We start from the raw sequence: 16,522 nt of genomic DNA, 5'->3' as shown, positions 1-16,522 counted from the left end.
GCTTTCCTAAACACACAGACACACACACGCACAAGCACTGGCACATGCGTACGCACACACGCACACGCACACGCACACACCACTCTCCGTTTTTCTTTCCCATCCCTTAATTCCGTCGTTTTGGCACTCGGGAAGATCTAAAGAGATTGATTGAGCAAACCAACCTTAAGGGATCACTGTGCTGTCGGATGCAGTCCTCAGTCACGCCTCCAGTAACACTGCCGATGGAATAAATCAATTAGATGAACCAGATACTTGTTTCTTCCACCTTGGATCCAGAAGGGCACCGTGGGGCCTCCATCTCTCCATCTACCGCAGGTGACACACACACACACACACACACACACACACACACACACACACACACACACACACACACACACACACACACACACACACACACACACACACACACACACACACACACAGAGCAGCACGCATAAGCACTGATGTCTGATGTGAATAACAAGAGCTCTCGTGAGTTATATCCCATGTTCAAGTATTCAGAGGCCTGCAGTTTTTCATTCCATCAGGACCCTTCAGCCTGTTTCAAAAGTATGCTAAACCCTGGATTTATTTATTAACTAACAAGCTACAAACCGGGATAAACCAAATGAACACCAAATACCAAAACAGCCCAACTACCTGGAGATGCGACTGTCAGTCATTTAGATATGCAAATGCTGACGCAAACATGGTCTCTGAAACCGGCAGACCACAACAATAGGCCCAGGATAATGGAGATGTGTTCAAAGCTCTGTCGATATTTGTTCATAGATTTAATTTGCTATTCCTGTTCCGATTTATTAATTGCTGCATTCGGTGTGCGTCCAGGCTTTGTTATTGTTGTTGTCCTTTGGCTGTTTGTCTGGACCAATTACGGTTGATCCTCCCGGGAGTAGACTGGACTCTTCAGATGTCTGCTATAATCTATTGATTCCTTTCATCTCTGCTTGCTGTTGCTGGCGCGTATGTGTGTATGCGATCGTGTGCATGTGCTTGTGTGTGTGTGTGTATGAGGGCGTGTTTGTCAAAGACAGATGGGGGTGGGTGCTTGTGTCTATGTGTTGGAAATGAGTCGATCTCATTTACACTGGTCTCCTCATCCGATGAGGGAGGGGGGGGAGTGGCAGAGCGCGTTGCTCATGTCCTCTCCGTTTCCTTCTTCTTCCTTTCTCTCAGTGTTTTTTTCATATGCTGATAGCAGTGTGTCATTATCGTTCTCTGTCGCATTGATCTCATGCTCTCGTTGTATCTTCCTTTGCCTGCTATCTTTACATTATAACCTTCTATCTTTCTCTGTTGATCTTTGCCTGCCTAGCCATTCACCCTCAATTTCTATCTTTGCCTGATTTATATTTTTTTGGTCTATTTCTATTTCACTATCATTCACTCAGAATGTGTTTTTATGTCTCCTTCACTCAATCTTTCTCCACACTCAGGCTCCATCTCCTCTTGTTTCCGTCACTGTCTATCAGATAGTGTTCATTCAGAATCACCCCAAAATAAGGGGCTCGTAGAAGGCAAAGGATCTCATTTAACACTTTTTGCAAGAGAGTAATTCTTGCATATTAACTTCAAATTCAACATGTCGGTTATACAATTAATTTCTCTGACTATCATGGCCATGTCTGAGTAGCTGTTTGAATCTTTTTAACAACAGCAGAGCAGCTCCAGAAGAGATTAATCCACTGGAAATGCAAATAGCTTTGAAGCTCAAGCAGCCCTCATGCAATTTGCTGAGTTGTTGCAACAAAGGTCAGTCACAAAACAAGGGATGGAAATATATGGATTTGTTTGAGGTTATGCGAGTCTTTTTGATTTGGATGAATTGTCAATGTCACATCTCTTTGTTTTACCCGATAATCAGTACAGATTAGATGTTCTTAAACAAATGTAACTTGTGTGTGTGTGTGTGTGTGTGTGTGTGTGTGTGTGTGTGTGTGTGTGTGTGTGTGTGTGTGTGTGTGTGTGTGTGTGTGTGTGTGTGTGTGTGTGTGTGTGTGTGTGTGTGTGTGTGTGTGTGTGTGTGTGTGTGTGTGTGTGTGTGTGTGTGTTCATTTCCTGTGTCAATCCAAATCTAACCAGTATATATTTATTCTTGCACACGTCTCTTGAGGGAAAAAAAAAAAATAAAAAATCACATAACAAATAAAATATATTTTTCATAAATATATACATATTTTAATTTCGCAACCTTCTGGCATTTCATTTACAGAAATAATGTATTAAATTCAGATGATTTTAACATTGTGCTTCACCCTCAGGTATGGTAGTGATACATTTTCTCCACCTCCTTTTGCAGACAGGTAATGATTCCATCTTCACATGCAGTGCATGAAATCTTTTTACATATGCTGTCGTTACTCTGGGGAAGTCTTTGAAGTCTAAAACGGTAACCTAATAGGACACACACGGGTGCTTTCACACACACACACGGACCACGCTGTTTTATGCCGGCGTTAAACAAGTGACAAATGGTGTAATACAATGTCAGTGTGTCTCATCGTCATGAGGGCTATTAGCAACTGTGGTAATTAACCGTTATATATGAACGCATACACATATGCAGATGCACATTTGATGTTCTCTCTCTCTCTCTCTCTCTCTCTGTGTCAGTGTCTGCCTGTCTGTCTCGCCCCTCTGTCTCCATCAGCGTGAGCAGTTCTGATATGAGTGGATGGATTTGGCTCCTTCAGTAGATGATATGAGTTTAAGTGATAAGCTCCCAGAGTGGAAAATCAAGCGCTGTCTGGTCTCTTTACCATGGTCCTGATCCCATCACCTCACAGTCATTATACAATTTAGAGCAGCTATTTCGATCAATCACCACCTATTGTAGCATCACTGTAGCAACCTTGAAGCTTTCACGGCCTTGGGGCTTTCTAAATAACTGCCTCAGAGAGAGGGCAGAAGCACAATGATTATGTCTTGCACATGTTTTCCTCCTACACTCTCAGTTTTCTGTCTGCCCCTATACATAGCTAGGTTTGTTTCTTAGGGGAAGGAGGTTTGAGGTGTAACTATTTGTGTCACATGCACGTGCTACGTTTATAATGATGTATAACGCCATCATGCTCACTTAATATATCCTAGCATTTCACAAAAAAGAAATGCGCGATGAATTACATATTTGTTGTTTTTTCTACCTTCTTGGCACTTGTCTTGACCTCAACTTTATGACTTCCAGCTTCACTTCGAACTTGTTCTCTTTTTAAGAAGTTGGCCATTACGAGGAATCTGCCTGCTTAGATATTGGCTTTTAAAGTTTCATGTTGAGATATGGTATTGTTGTTATTGTTGGGTAGAAAGCTGCATTAGAAGTAATTGTGCAGAGCGGCCTTAAAAAGAACAATTTTGTGCAACTGCCTCCTTTTATATTATGTTTAAAAGGCAAGCATAAAGAAAGAGGGAATCAAACACCTTGGGGCAGAACTTGCTTTTTCAGCAATAACAGTAAAAAAAAAAGCCTTTGTGGCAAAGCAAAGCACTGTTTTTAGACTGCAATTAGGGGAGACTTTAATCACTTCTGACTGCTCACACCATTTGGATTTGCATGTGTGTGTGTGTGTGTGTGTGTGTGCTTTTCTCCAATTTATGAAAACCAGCAGACATATTGGATCCTGCTCTTTCTCTTGTTCACGGGGATCTGCATCCATCTATATGTACAGCATATCATGTACACACTGTTTCTAAACAGTTTCATCATGTGCTCTTGTATTCTGCTGAGATTAAGGATGCGGGGCACTTGGATGGCAAGATTTTAATTGGAGCTTTAAATGGTTGTACTTCAGTGTCAGCCTTTGATAGAAAAGAGAGAGGGTACCGGAGAGGGAGGGACACAAAATCAGGGGCGATAAAGAACTGTGGTATATGATCACAGGGCCGCCCATAATACATCGACATCAGCCTTTATTTCATGAAAAGCTAATGTCTGTTACAATAAATGTATGAAAGACAAAACGTCTCCATAAATCACACATTCTAATGTTGTTATTCTGGTGAGCTTTTCTTCTCTCTCAACATTTGTCCGGCTTGTGCAGCGCGTCATCGAATGGCAACCAAAATGTTGCCCATGTAGGAGGTGTTAGAAGCAGAGGTGAGCAATAAAAGGTTTGGAAATCACTTTATTCACACAACTGAAGTTCTAGCAGATACTGTGTAGTTATAGTAGAGTCCCTTGGCTGCCCTACTCAACGAAGACAGGTTCACTTCTGATTATTCTCCTCATGCCCCACTGTGCAGCATCCTCCCTCAGCAGGGGATATACACAGTAGTGGCAAAGCACCACTGGGACAAAGTCAGTTACTTGGATGAGTCAGTCCCTCCCAGAGAGTCTACATTGGCAGTCACTCTAAGCCACTCAGGTGAAATTTTAGCACAGAAAGAAGGAGCATCAGTCCCTGCACAGCATTGGTCTGAGACAAGATGTGAAGTCCAAGCAGCCAATGGGTACCCCACTGCCACCTCCTAGGAGGTTAGCTCCATCTGTGAGTTTGGGCTCCCTGCCTGACAACCAACACCCCAACCAAGGCAAACCCCCGAGCCAGTTGGCTTGGAGCAAGAGTCTGTGCCCAGCTGACACAAGGTCTCGGACTGCCAAAAAGAACAAACCTCAGTAGTTCGAGCCCCAGGAGTGGGTGGAGAGGGGCATCTGCTGTCACTACAGATGCAACTTTCTATAACATTTTAGGAGTCCAGCCCTATAAGGTGCTGCTGGGTCCTCCGCACACTCCAACGTGTCTAATCACAAATACACTCGCTACAGCATCCTGTAATAAACAGATACTACATAGAGGACGATAAGGAAGCTTATCTTAATTATAGGTTCCTGACAAATGAAAAGGATCTGCCATACAGCGCTCGACATTGAGCTTTGTTTTTTGTTGTAGAATCCTCTGCTGCACCTATTTGGTCATCATGAAATTAAGCTGCACAGTCTGAAAAGCGACACAGTAGGTGTACTCGTGTGTAAAAGCAGTAGGCAATTTGAGGGTGGATGAGGGGGGGGTGGCATTTTGTTGTTAGCAAAATGACCAAAATGCATCCCCCTTGTTAACCTGTCATCTGCCCTTCAACATCCCCCAGAAGAACAGAAAGTGCAGGGGTACGGGGGTTGTTCAGTTGAATACGTTGGTCTGGTCTGCCACACTCATTGATCTTTTATCTGACTGAGGTCTGTGGTAGTTAGAATCTATGGCCTTGACCATGACTCGAAAATATCTGTGTATTGATAAATCACTATATTGATACTTGCTACAGTGCATCCAGAAAGTATTCACAGCGCTTCACTTTTTCCACATTTTGTTATATTACAGCCTTATACCAAAATGGATTAAATTCATTTTTTCCCTCAAAATTCGACACGCAATACCCCATAATGACGTGAAATAATTTTTTTTGAAAGTTTTGCAAATCTATTAAAAATCAAAAATGAAAAAAATCACATGTACATAAGTATTCACAGCCTTTGCCATTACACTCAAAATTGAGCTCAGGTGCATCCTGTTTCCACTGATCATCCTTGAGATGTTTCTACAACTTGATTGGAGTCCACCTGTGGTAAATTCAGTTGATTGGACATGATTTGGAAAGACACACACCGTCTACATAAGGTCCCACAGTTGACAGTGCATGTCAGAGCACAAACCAAGCCATGAAGTCCAAAGAATTGTCTGTAGACCTCCAAGACAGGATTGTATCGAGGCACAGATCTGGGGAAGGGTACAGAAAAATGTCTGCAGCATTGAAGGTCCCAATGAGCACAGTGGCCTCCATCATCTGTAAATGGGAGAAGTTTGGAACCACCAGGACTCTTCCTAGAGTTGGCCGCCCGGCCAAACTGAGCGATCGGGGGAGAAGAGCCTTAGTCAGGGAGGTGACCAAGAACCCGATGGTCACTCTGACAGAGCTCCAACGTTGCTCTGTGAAGAGAGGAGAACCTTCCAGAAGGACAACCATCTCTGCAGCACTCCACCAAGCAGGCCTGTATGGTAGAGTGGCCAGACGGAAGCCACTCCTCAGTAAAAGGGACATGACAGCCCACCTGGAGTTTACCAAAAGGCACCTGAAGGACTCTCAGACCATGAGAAACTAAATTCTCTGGTCTGATGAAACAAAGATTGAACTCTTTGGCCTGAATGCCAACCGTCATGTTTGGAGGAAACCAGGCACCGCTCATCACCTGGCCAATACCATCTCTACGGTGAAGCATGGTGGTGGCAGCATCATGCTGTGGGGATGTTTTTCAGCGGCAGGAACTGGGAGACTAGTCAGAATGGACGGAAAGATGAATGCAGCAATGTACAGAGACATCCTTGATGAAAACCTGCTCCAGAGCGCTCTGGACCTCAGACTGGGGCGAAGGTTCATCTTCCAACAGGACAACGACCCGAAGCACACAGCCAAGATAACAAAGGAATGGCTTCAGGACATCTCTGTGAATATCTTTGAGAGGCCCAGGCAGAGCCCAGACTTGAACCCGATTGAACATCTCTGGAGAGATCTGAAAATGGCTGTGCACCGACGCTCCCCATCCAACCTGATGGAGCTTGAGAGGTCCTGCAAAGAAGAATGGGAGAAACTGCCCAAAAATAGGTGTGCCAAGCTTGTAGCATCATACTCAAAAAGACTTGAGGCTGTAATTTCTGCCAAAGGTGCTTCAACAAAGTATTGTTGTGAATGGCTGTGAATACTTGTGTATGTGTTATATTTTCGTTCTTTATTTTTAATAGATTTGCAAAAATTTTAAACAAACTATTTTCACTTTGTCATTATGGGATATTGCATGGAGAATTTTGAGGAAAAAAATTAATTGAATCCATTTTGGAATAAGGCTGTAACATAACAAAATGTGGAAAAAGTGAAGCGCTGTGAATACTTTCCGGATGCACCGTACCCCTGGGCCATCACCCTGTTAAAAAATAATAAATTATCAACTGAGTAAAAGTCTTAAATAGGCCTGGACTATCTACTAAACTTTTCCAGAACATCCTGTGAGAGATCAGCGATTTCTTCTTCTTCAAAACTGACAGTTTAGAATTTGTGACTTTGAATGACGGTGCAGTATGGGAGAACTATCATGGGCTGGGTTCTGAGAACCTGTCTTCCATGCTCTCACTCATGGCAGTCTTCACCTTCTTTAATACTGTATTTGTGCATCTAGTTCGTAGTCACTCAGAGACTTCATGAATGCCTTTATAACTGCTGTCTACACTTGTATTGAGATCTGACAAAGTGTGTGGGCCCTCTTGGTTTTTTGATTGACAAGTCACTGAGTGCAGATTTAATGACGCTGTGTTGCTCACCTCATCGGCATGGCATGTAAATAAAGTTGGGTTAAACTATGTGGTAAATCTTGGTAACACACCAAAGCATCTAATACACCCATCAGTTCACAAGAGGATACAGTGTCATTGTCATGTTTTGCCTTATCTTAGCATGAAAAGTACACATACGTATGACCAGAGTCAATGAAAGAGATCTTGTGACGGAGGTCACAAAAGAGATAAAGTCCGAAGAGGGAGGTAGGTTGCGGGATGGATTAAACCCAGAACTTTCACCTGGGAGATCAGAGTCCACGAGAAAGCGACTTTAAAGAAATCTCTTTTTAACCATTACCAAGCAGTTTTTGTGCCTAACCATAATCAAGTCATTTTTTCCATGTGTTTTTTGTTGGCTCAACCTACAACCTTATTATTCACATCTCGGCAAAGCAAGACATGACAAAACACAATATCCTGGAGAGTAATATGTTTGGCATGATACAAGGTGTTGTGATAGCAGATTAAGGTTCTCCATTTTCCCTCCGAGTTACCACAACTGATTAACCGCTTCATTTGGCGCCCACCTGAAATTATGGCCAGTACAATCAACGAGCTTTCAATCCATCATTTTACAAAAATGACAACTTCCATTCTTTTGAGACTGAGATTAATATTAATTGGCGCAAATTAATCATGTGCGCCATTATTTTCCATTGCTTCAATCTATCCAGGAGAACATCCAAATTTTCCCTCTTTATGACAAATATCAGATAGGCAATACATTTAACATTCCTTGTTAACTATGAGCTAAAATTGGTTGCAATTTAGATTAGCCACTGAGCCTTCAGAACACATAATTAGGTCAAAAGAAAGCGGCATCAGGACATTTCTGACAATCTTAAAGTAAGCCCCACTGGCTCAGAATATCAATAGGAAAAACTGTTCATATTATTACTAATACTTGTGTTTTTACACATGTATTTCCCAAGTAATGACCTGGTTAGCCTAATCGTGTACTGAATATGATTACAATCTGGCAGCTCGAGAGCATCTTATAAATTCTTGCACATTGTCATAACTCTACTTCCATTGCTGTCTCGTCCCTTATTCCCCATCGCCTTCACTTCTTCCTAGGCTTTTTTTCCGTATTGTTGTCTTTGATACTTCTTCACTGTGATTCTGTTGCTCCCTCCATCCCTTTTCTGTCTAAGACAGCTTGGGCTGAGAACTCTGCTGTGGGATAACTTCATTACAGAGTAACAAGGGGAATCGAGGGAGGTTGAAAGAGAGGAAAAGGAGGGGAACAGAGAGATGAGGGAGATAAGTGGCAGTGTTGTTATAAAGCTGTCATCCTTTATGCATTCATCTCATCTCTGCTCTTGTCCTTCACTAATAGAGAAATAACCTGGCATAAAATGAAGCGACATCCACCTTCTCCAGGGTACCACAACAACAGAAATCTCTGTGCACTGCTTTCAAAACATGAAACTTGCAGTAATGTAGCGTCACATACCAATGTGATTACTATTTTGGTGTTTGTTCAGTATCTTACCGGTGGCGTACCTAGCTCGGAGGGAAGCTTGTCGCCATTACGGCTTAATACTGGGAGCTATTTTGTCATTGTGTATTTCCAACATGAGAGGGAGAGACAAAAGAAATCTGTAAATGTGCTTTTTTGTGTTTGATATTTTACCTTTTCTTTTTAATGTATTTTTGCATTGATGGCAGCCTCTGTTGCCTCGAGGCAGCTTAAGTTGCAACAATAACCAATCAACAATTCATGCTCACTTCAAGCATTTTTGTTTTTGTTTAAGAGCTACTTCATAGTCCTCTCCAACATTTGTTTTAAGCACGTTTGTCCTTTGCCCACTTTCAGCTTCCGGCTATCTCACCTTCTCTGCAACCCTCTTAAGTCAAGGTTGTTGTTAAATAAATATAATAGGGAAGAAGAGGACATGTGTAAAGCTCATACCATTAGGCTATGAACCAGTCATCCCAGTATCATTTAAGTTTCTTTAATTGAATCCCAACATCTCTATGAAGTCAGGCTTTGGTGTGTGGTGTGGTGTGTGTATATGTGTGTGTGTGTGTGTGTGTGTGTGTGTGTGTGTGTGTGTGTGTGTGTGTGTGTGTGTGTGTGTGTGTGTGTGTGTGTGTGTGTGTGTGTGTGTGTGTGTGTGTGTGTGTGTGTGTGTGTGTGTGTGTGTGTGTGTGGTGTGTGTGGGTGTGTGCGTGTGCGTGTGTGTGCAGGCATGCATGTCAGTATTTGTCTTGTCGCTGCAGTGTAATATCCCTCTCTGGCTTCTTTTGACAAAAAGGTTTTGTAAACAAGGGGAACTTGAAGACACTTTGCCCCAAGGCAGCAACACTATCATTTCACTCACTTAACACACAGACACACTCACCTTTTGGGGTTTACAGCAAAGAGTGACAAAGATGGAACGACAGGGAATGTAGAGAGAGCAGCCCTCCATACAGAGAGGGTGTATTCGATAAAAATGTATATTTTCGCCTTCTCGCTGTGTCACATTAAAAGAACCACGAGTGATGAATTCAATCTACACAGAAGTTAATGATGCCAACTGTTAATTGTTATCAGACTCTGGATGAATTAAAGGGAAGATGAAGTAACGAATATTGCTCCACCACTTAGATTTTTGGAGTTGATACACAAAATCATGCTAAAAAACATATATTCTTAACATGCTTTGTCAAAACTGGAAAATGTATTTGACACTGCTGCAAATCATGTCCTCCAACTCCTGTCAACAAGTCATGGTCAAATAATCCATTGTGAACACAGCGTACTTTGTGTTTCCCATCTCAGCAATCCTACTACTGCTTAGCGCCGTCGAATCGAGCTTATCTGTTTGTTGACACATTATGGCAGTGAGTTTTTTGAAGCTCACAGCTAAAAAAGATGGCGCAATTAAAACCAAAATGCCTCCCAGGCTACTCGCCTCAAAATGCACAAATGGCAGAAAAACACTCAGCAAATCTGAGTTTGCAAAAAACAGAATACACTTTGGGATCTGTATCCCAAAAGGCACTAAATATTCTTTGCTTTTACAGTCTTTATTGATGTACAAAACTCACCGTCTAACGACGTTCCTAAAATGGTCACAGGATAACTTTCCACAAAGTAAAAATGGCAAAGTAGGCAAGTTATTGAGTAAGCAAAATATCTTCTCTAATTATAGTAATTATGTAGGCCTAGTTTTGTGTTTAATTGTTTTGACCCTCTGAAAGGTAGTTACAACTGTGGAGGCAGTGGGAGCTTAATTTTAATTTCAAGGACTCTTCAGCAGTAGTTATTCTTTTGCTGGGAGGTATGTCACTACCTTTAGTCACACCCACAATGACTTTAGATTTAAAAGGGGCACCTCCATGCTATTAGGGCTGGATACCAAACCTTGGTACTTTTATGACGTTGACCCAATTCCTTGGTAACTATCTACTATCGAAAAATGCTTTAGCATTTGGTACCAATTTTCAATATCTACGTTACACCCACAAATCAACCACAAGTAAATCTCATCAGTGTCAGTGAGACGCAGCATTTCCCATACATAGCCTGTATTTAACTGCTGCTACTGACAGTGTGCGAGAACTTCAGGGAAGATCGGTAAATTGTAGCATCTAGTGATAGCTTACATTAGAGGCATTCAGGGAACATCAATAAACTTGCAGCGTCTTGCAAAAACTAGCCTGTGAGGTGTTCAGGGAATATGGGTGAATTGTCGAATCCAGCAATAGCTTCCATATGAAGCGTTTAGGGAACACCGTTAAATTGTAGTGTGCCACAATAAGTTGCATGTGAGGCGTTTAGAGAACTTTGGTAAATTGTAGTGTCTCGCAATAACTTTCATTAGAGGCATTTATGTAATATCGATAAAATTGCAGCGCTTTGCAATATAAAAAATATATATATATAAATATATATATATTATATTATATATATATTATATATATTATATTATATTATTATATTATTATATATATATATATTATATATATAAATAAAAAAAAATAAAAAAAATGCATTTGAAGTATTAAGGGGACATGTGTTTGCATGTTCTCCCTGTGCTTGCGTGGGTTCTCTCCAGGTTCTCCGGCTTCCTCCCATCATCCAAAAACATGCACCTCAGGTCAGGTTACCCGGCGCCGCGCTAGTGGCAGCCTGCTGCAGCATCTCCCCCCTGAGAGCCCCCCTGCTGTAGTAAAGAAATTTCCCCTCGGGGATTAATAAAGTGTATAAAATAAAAAATAAATAAAAATAAAATGTGTTAATTGTAGTTACAGAAAACAACCTAAGTTACACTCTCCCCCTTTAAACTTCATGAAACTAAAGATCTGTATCATAATGTGTGATGTAATCTTGTTTTATAACTGGATTTCATAGAATTAGTATGTAAAAAAAAGTATTATTCAGGAACTAAAGTCAAAGTATCAGTACCGATGTTAAAGTGTCTTTATCGATACCCAAACCTACATGCTCTGTAATGTGACAAGCGCCGGTAAATGGAGGTATTTCATCATATTTCCCTGTGGATGTGCACATACACGTGCATGCTGCAGAACTACAAGACACATAGAGACGGTGGAAGAAAAGCAAACAAAAGAAACAATGGTGATGGCATTGTGTAAGAGACCTTGAGAGCAGTAATGAAAAACAGACAATGTGAATTGGGAGTACAAACATTTCATTAAAGCAAGTGTACAATTCCAGGTTCTCCTATTACTTGTGTCCTTGTCTCAATCTCCCTGCTGTCACTCAGGAGCCATAAATGCACTCACCAAATGGCTCATGGCTGCTTGATAAAAGAAAATCAGAATCTCACTTTAATAGCTGCTGTTTCCACAAGACTTTTAACTTTTTTGGTCTGAAAACTGCACAAACAAGCAGGCAAAGTCACTCTGAAGTCATTTCATAGGGAATAAATGACTTTTCACAGGTTTGTTTTACTTTTTCCTTTGCTTCTCCCCATAATTTGCTCTAAGCTCCCTCAGAGTTACTGACCTGAGAGGAGAAGAGAGAAGCTGGATAAGAGAGGTGGTAATCAAATGCAGGTAATAATGGGTAATTGAGGTCTTGTAGCACAGAGGGGATGTCTGCAAAGCCCCCTCTCCTTTTCTCATTTATCCCCAAATGTCTCACGTTCAACCTAACACTCTCACCTCTAAAAGAACGACACCTTTGTCCTTCAACCTTTCAGGAGAAAGACCATATCTCATCCATTACAGCTATGGCAGAGCCTTATTTCTCTTCTCACTTTTAAAACACTTTCTCCAATTTTTAATCACCACCCTGACCTGCATTATTTAGAGTTTGTGCAGTCCTTGGGTGAAGGTAGCAGGAAAGATGCTGAAATTACCCCATAGTTGTTTTTTTTCTTTCTCTAGTTTTGATTCACACTGTAGGACTGCTCATCAGGAGTGGAAGGAAGGATTTTAGACAACCACTTTATGTGTCTTTGTAAAGTACCAACTAAATCAGGAAGTTATGTCCTTGTCCATTGTTAATGTTCAAACCATAGGAATGTTGAACATCAGAAAATGTTCATTACTTATGTATATTCGCTTCTACTTCCTATGATTCATTTTGGGAACTGTGAGGCTATTATTTAGTCTAAAAGGTATATTATAGTGAGGACCTTTATAAAAAGGTAAAGAAGACAAGAGAATCATTTTAGTTTTTCCTTAAAATTTTTGCCAGAGAAGCCTATTTAGTCAGATGGTTTAATTGCCATGCTCCTTTTGTGGCCATGTAGAGTCTGTTGAAAGGCCCCACCACTTGAAAACAGACAGGGCCATTTCATCGTCTCATCAACTATTATATGCTCAGTGCTCATATTCAGCTACACAAAAGCGATGATTGGGCTAATTCACTTAAGATAATTAAGTGAAGGGGGTTGGTTGGGTCACTCAGCCATTCCTCATTTTCTCCATGCCCGGCTTTAAATTTTTTTAGTTTTTTTTTTTTTTTAATACTTTAAGGCACAACACTTCAGTTACAATTGCTGATCCATTGAACAATTTAGATGCAATCTCCCCCATTCGCTCTCTTCATTAAGAGAAATGTTATTTCTTAAGCAGATGAAGACAAACCTATAAAGGTAATCATGGGGATAAAAGCTGCACAAGCTGCATATCGAGAAACCATATGCTATATCCTCTGATCATGACTGTGTTCCTGCCTTACTTAAGAACACCTTGTTATGTAGCCAGGTACATTTCTCCATCCATCCCTCTTCTCTTTCCTCATAGTTTTTTCCAGACTACTTCTGCCCCCTACTGGATCTAGTATTATTTTTCCTTTAAATGTTATTCTAATTTTTCCCTTTACAACACAATAAGCAGCTGCTGAGTGCAGCTTTAAATATGCAACCTTGTCTTTAACAAGATCTCGTGTCCTCATTCGGGGAGGCAAATAGCAGCAGAACGTGCTGCTCATCTTCATAGTGTCCTTTCCTGTGTCATATTCAGTGAGGACATAGCAGTGGTAGCCATCTGTTGTGAGTTTCACGTGCAATGCAATTTCACAGGCTGCTTTTATTGCCTGAAACTATCCTGGCCTCCTCAGCCTGTCTTTATGAGGCACAGCAAGGACAACTCGCTAGTAAAGTGTGTTTGTGAATATGTGCGTGAGAGAGCGAGGAAGACAGCGAGAGGGGAGGCCAGCGTACCCGGCAACAGAAGCTGCTCCTGTTAAATCGCCCAGCTGAATACTCATAAACACTGAAATGCATCATTTGCAGAGGTAGGCAGAGACATGCCACCATTACTCCGTTCCAGCTACTTGACTAGATTTTTCAAATATTTGTCCTCTAAATAGCTTCACAAGCTTATTGGTTTTGCTTTTTCAAATATATATTAAATTGAATACATATCGCTTCACAGAGTGTACTCTTTTGTCAATGTAGCATTAAATTAAAATCAATGTAAGACACTCCCATGGTGAATTTTCAAAAATGTTCTTGCACAAAACAAAGTTTTAGTGACAAGTGCACAGGATGAAATCAAATCTGAAGAGACACAATAAATACCACGTAGTGTTCTTATCTCAGGTAAAGTCATACTGTACATTGTTTAGGCCTTGAAGCATAAATTGGGAGCAGATACCACCTAAGATGGACACTCTCTTTCCTTTGCATATTATAAAGCAAGGAGAAACTTGTCTTCAAAACCCAAGAGCAGACTAAAATGGCATCCATAATTGACAGAGGTATATCAGTGCTCATGAATTCTGAAGCAGATTACATCCTAAAAATCCCATTAAGAAAAAAATTGAAGAGAATTGAAGAAATCTGGCATGGGATTACCCTCTCTGCTGACATCTTCACTCTGATGTTAAAACCTCGTTCATTGCATATCGAATTTACCATAAATAAGAGCAGCCAACTGGGACAAAAAAAAAGGAGGCATGTCAGCCTCCTTGTGCTAATTACAAGCAGGATGTGTGGGAATTTTTATTGGCTCTGATATTTCCCATTTGGCATAACAAATTGCAAAAAAAAAAGCTCGTCAGCTGGCAAGCAGTGACAAACCCATTGATATCAGCAGGCCAAGGCAATACAAATCAAAATGATCAGTTATAGTCACTGTTATAATCATGTCTACTCTCAAAAACACAGTAATGTAAATTACACTTAGTCCCACAAGATCAATATCACGACAATCAAAAAGGTCAAGAAGAAGAAGAATCTAGATTTAAAGAAATGAGGAGGAATCATACTCACCAACACTTTTATACTAAAAGGATGAGTAATGCTCTGTTCACTGACAATGTATTTTGTCTGCTAAAAGATCCAATCTTGCAGTATAATATCCACTTGCTGACATTAATAAACTTGTTATGGTTATAAGGTACTTGCAGTATACTGGGTTAAAGGTAGAGAAAGATCATGATCTGATGCACTGCCTCAGACTATTTTTTTTTTACTGCACTTGGGTTGATATACAGTTGTGGCGTAATGTGAAAAAAAAAAAATTCAATAACATATTTTTAGTAAAATACATATTTTTTTGTCACGAGTTGCTGTAAGTTCTCAGTTCATAAACATATCATTTATTTGTCATGCTTGACTGCTGATAGATGTAATCACAGCTGAAGGGAATAATAACCCTGATAATAAAATTCCTCATTAAGTAAATTGACACTACTAGTAATGAACTGTGGTGCATTACAGGAAGATTATAATCATCATAATTAACTTTTCTAAATAGCCTCAAAATAAACATAAGAAAATTTTCACTTAATAGAATGTCAGTCTCCAAATAACTATATAATTGTATCATGTGAATTCCACAGCTTGAATCTGACTAATGAAATACATGTAGTAGCTATAGTTTGAGAATATTTGCCATTAAACCTCGGAAGTGAAACCAAATAATGTGTAGACAACAGCCTTTTGGGTGATGGATAGAAATGTACACAACCCTGAGCTGTCTGATCTCACTGCCTCCTGCCATCGACTGCGAGGCTTCGGCATCACAAGATGATTCAACTCATCACACAAACTCCAGGAGGGGAGCGCTACCTCAGCTTCATGGGTGAGTCAGAATTTGTATGCGTGTGTGCGTGTCTGTTTATGTCTGAAGCCCGATGGGTAAGTGTTTATTTGTGCTTTTCTTTGTGTTACTACTTTCACCTTTCAGTGCTCACAAAAGCACAAACTTAGTGTGTCAGTCTGGGTGGTTGTGCTTTGTATTTGTGTGTCTGATCTGTCTGGCTCACAGGAGTGAAAGGGATTTTTTTTTCGGAAAGGCTGTCTGTACCGAGGTCTCCTTGAACACACACAGCCAGAAAAAAAAAAAGTCAAGCTCTCTCTGTCTCTTTTTCTCTCCCACAACCCTTTTCTTGGTCTCTGTAAATATCTGTTGAGTCTGACTGTACTTCCTGACCTTGATGATGAACTCTCCAGCGCAGACTGAGAATTACAGGTGGCTGTGGAAAAAGAGAATCCAAGAGCGACTGAATACTGAACTGCAGTCATTTAACCAGGGCAGGTGAGGAATTCTTTGTTTCTCCAGGTGCTATCTCTGCCATAGTCCAATAGCCACATAACAGAGCACACAAACAACAAATAAAACATACACAAAAAATTCCTTAGAGGGAGGAGCAGACACTTTGAGAGAGTTGTGATCTAACCAGGTTTTAATCAACAATGGCAGTGCTCACTGCTTGTGAAAGAAAAATCCTATGAACGACAGGAATACCAAGTCTACTAGTCATCTGTGTTTCACTAAGGAAGAAA

General features: G+C 40.7%; 1 long non-coding RNA gene across 2 annotated transcripts in view; it reads right to left on the bottom strand.

Annotated features, from left to right (window-relative positions):
• Positions 1–221: 221 nt before the first annotated feature.
• LOC138634536 (uncharacterized) overlaps positions 222–16,522 on the bottom strand; it is a 44,019-nt gene continuing 27,718 nt past the window's right edge. For both annotated transcript variants that reach the window (XR_011311989.1, XR_011311988.1), the window contains exon 3: positions 222–309. This is a non-coding gene — a long non-coding RNA (uncharacterized lncRNA). The remainder of the gene's footprint in view (positions 310–16,522) is intronic.

This window comes from Brachyistius frenatus, unplaced genomic scaffold (assembly GCF_029030835.1).
Source record: "Brachyistius frenatus isolate BFR_SWC_R1_liver_20210118 unplaced genomic scaffold, ASM2903083v1 Contig_5, whole genome shotgun sequence".
NCBI classification, from domain to species: Eukaryota; Metazoa; Chordata; class Actinopteri; family Embiotocidae; genus Brachyistius; species Brachyistius frenatus.
Note: the sequence above shows the minus strand (reverse complement) of the source record. Positions and strands in the feature narration are given on the sequence as shown.